Raw genomic sequence first — 3,223 nt, 5'->3', positions numbered from 1 at the left:
CTGAAATCTTTCTGTCTGTATGTGTGCCGCTTGGCAAGCGGCTGCATCGTCGTTTTGTTTGAAATCTGCGTGTTCATGTTGTACGCACGTACGTCTCTTTTTTGAAAGCTACGCCTTAGCAATCTATTGCATACAGTACTGTTCAAGCTGGGTCCTCGCGTTGTATTGTATTGTAGTATGCATTAAAACCTTGTTTAAGGCTCACGCGGTCACAACATTGTAGTTTTCGACTGAATTATTAGTTGAGGTTCGTGGAGGCGCACCATTGTGTTCAGAAATTCAGTACAAAAGGAAGGAAAAAAAAGAATAACAAAGCTCACGACAATTTCTCTGGTGTAGATTGGACGATAAGCCGGGCGCGCGGCCACAACGTGGATGGCAGTATCGTTAGCTGCCCGGATATCACGATTCACCAGAATGAAATGACCAAGAACCGGTCTTATAGTAGAGCAGAAATGCTCTCTCAGCTCGCTTAGTCGGGGGTAATTGAAAGCAGGGAATATGAGTTTAGAGATAGGAGTTTAGAAATCTTTTGTGTTGTTTTGTGGGAATGGGAGTTATGGTGGAAAGGGGAAGGAGAGTTCAGAGGGCCAACTCCCACTAATCAATTCCCTAGGAGAGGGGCGGGAATTGAATTGGAGTTGTATTCTTAATAAAAGAAAAAGGAGATCCTCACTGTCCATCATGATTTGCCTTTTAATTTTCTCCTCAAAGCCTCTACACCGAACAGGGGATATGAATTCCATCTTCAATTCTCTTTCTTATTTTCCTCCACTAACCAAACAAGGGATTGAGACTAAAAGTCAATTTTCCACCTTAATTCCCTCTATCAACTCCCACCCTAAATGGCGAACTCGATCCCACACGCGATCTAGACCGCTTCACTAGCTTTCTGGATCTTGATCCGCGCTGGCTACTCCGGCCACGACGTCCACGCCCCGCCCATCGACTACTAGTCTAGTCGACGGCGGCCACCGTAAATCGTCGGTCAGCCGTTCTTGGCGCCACCGACCACATAGTTTTCCTAAACCCTAATTCCCCCTAGGGTCTAAGCGCCGCTTAGGCATAGAGTTGGGATCGCTGTGGGCTGCGCCATCTTGCTGCGCAGATCGCCGGTGTTTTTTCCCTCCGAACCAGTGCTGATCTGATGGCGGCTGTAGGAGGTGGAAGTCTGGGGAGCGGCAAGGCTCCGAGTGAGGGGCTTGAAAACCCTAACCTCAATGTGTCTTATCTCCTATAGCGCCTGAACCTCACGGAGGAAGAAGGTGCTGTGGTGGATTTCAGTGATGAAGATGACATGGAGGAGGCGCCCTTGGTGGAATGGGCAGTCGTTGGGAAGGTCCTGTCCCCGATGGCTGTCCACGTGAAAACGATCAGAGCAGCCATGAAGCCGGCCTGGGGCAATCCCTATGGCCTGAAGATCAGGGCGATTGGCGAGAAGGGTACTAACCTTTTCATTGCGGAATTCGGCTCCAAGGTGGATATGGAGAGGGTTCTGTCAGGTACTCAGTGGATGGTATGCAGACATGCGGTCATACTGAAACCTTATGATGAGAAGCTTAGCGCTGCTGAAATTGTGTTTGATCGCATGGAAATTTGGGTATGGATTCTGAACCTGCCGCTGGGATGGATGAACCAGCAGAGGGGTTCCAAAGTGATGAGTTTAATTGGCAAGGTGGTGAAGATGGACGTGGACGATGATGGCAAGGCAAATGGGCTTTCCTACGTGGGCCTTGTTTAGATGGCAAAAATTTTGGCAAACTGCTAGCGGTTTTCGTTGTTTTTTAGCAATTAGTGTCTAATCATAGTCTAATTAGGCTTAAAAGATTCGTCTCGTGGATTTCGTCTAAACTGTGTAATTAGTTTTATTTTTTATTTATATTTAATGCTTCATGCATGCGTCCAAAGATTCGATGTGACGGAGAATCTTGAAAAATTTTGCAAAATTTTTTGCAACTAAACTGGACCGTGGTTGGGTTGCCATCGAAATTGACAAGCCTCTGAGAAGGGGTGTGCTGATGCGTATGAGTAAAACAGAAGAGCCGAGGTGGTTTGAAGCACAGTATGAGAGGCTTCCCTTTTACTGCTTCTCTTGCGGACTGCTGGGTCATTCGGAGGTCGACTGCCCCCAACCAGCAGCTCGTAATGAGATGGGTAAATTACCGTACAATGTCCAGCTTAGGGCTCCGGAGGAGAGAAGGAGGAGAGTCCAAACATTTGCGGATATTTTTTTTAATTTTAACACTTTTTGGAAACTAATTTTAAATCTAACACGGTCGGGTTTTTTTTAAAAACTAACACTTTTGGCCGCGCCTATTGCCTGGCGTGGCCAAATGCCTATGCCGCGCGCATGCATGGTGGCGCGGCAGAGGGCTGACGTGGCGGCGACCGGAATCGCTGACCGCTGACGGGGCAGCGCCTGCCGCGCCCTGATCCATGGCGCGGCAGAGCCGAATAAAACCGACCGCCGCGGCCAGCGTCCGCAAGTGGCCGAGCAGCCGCCGTTGCCCGAGCAGCGCAGCAAGGCCGCCTGGCCGCCGCACCCGTGTCCGCCCGCGCCAGCCCGCCATCGAGCACGCCGGCCGCCCCGGCCGCGTCCACCCGCGCCAACCAGCCCCCCGCCGAGCACGGCACGGCCGCCGGCCGCCCTGTGAGGCCGCCGAGCCCGCACGCCGGTGCACCACCCCCTCCGGCCATGCACGACAGCTGCCCACCGAGGACTGCGCCCACGCCTCCCGGCCCGGTCTAGCGCGCTGCAGTGAGGTACTCCCCTAATAAAGTTAGTAAAATTATTAAAGTATAGTTAGTATAGTTAGTAAAGTTAGTTAGTTTAGTTAGTATAGGTAATATAGTAAGTTAGTATAGGTAGTAAAGTTAGGTAGTTTAGTTAGTACAGTTATTGAGTCTAGTTATACATTAGATTTAGTCTAATTAGTTGTTGTAGTTAGCCTTGTATGGATGTTAATATTAGATTAATTAGTATAGTTATAGTTAGAATATGTATTAATATTACTATAGACATCACGTACGACGATTTCGACGACTTGATGAAGTTTTTTGAAATGCTTTTGCAGATGGATTGTTGTGTTAGAGTTTTGTATGGAGGAAGTGTTAGGAGAGAAGATAGTATGTTTGAGGATATGGAAGAAGAATTGTAATGGTTTGATAAATCTCCTAGCTTCAACGACCTTTGTGTCCATTTGAATGCAAAGTTTGGCGGTGA

Source organism: Miscanthus floridulus, chromosome 6 (assembly GCF_019320115.1).
Source record: "Miscanthus floridulus cultivar M001 chromosome 6, ASM1932011v1, whole genome shotgun sequence".
Taxonomy (NCBI): Eukaryota; Viridiplantae; Streptophyta; class Magnoliopsida; order Poales; family Poaceae; genus Miscanthus; species Miscanthus floridulus.
Note: the sequence above shows the minus strand (reverse complement) of the source record.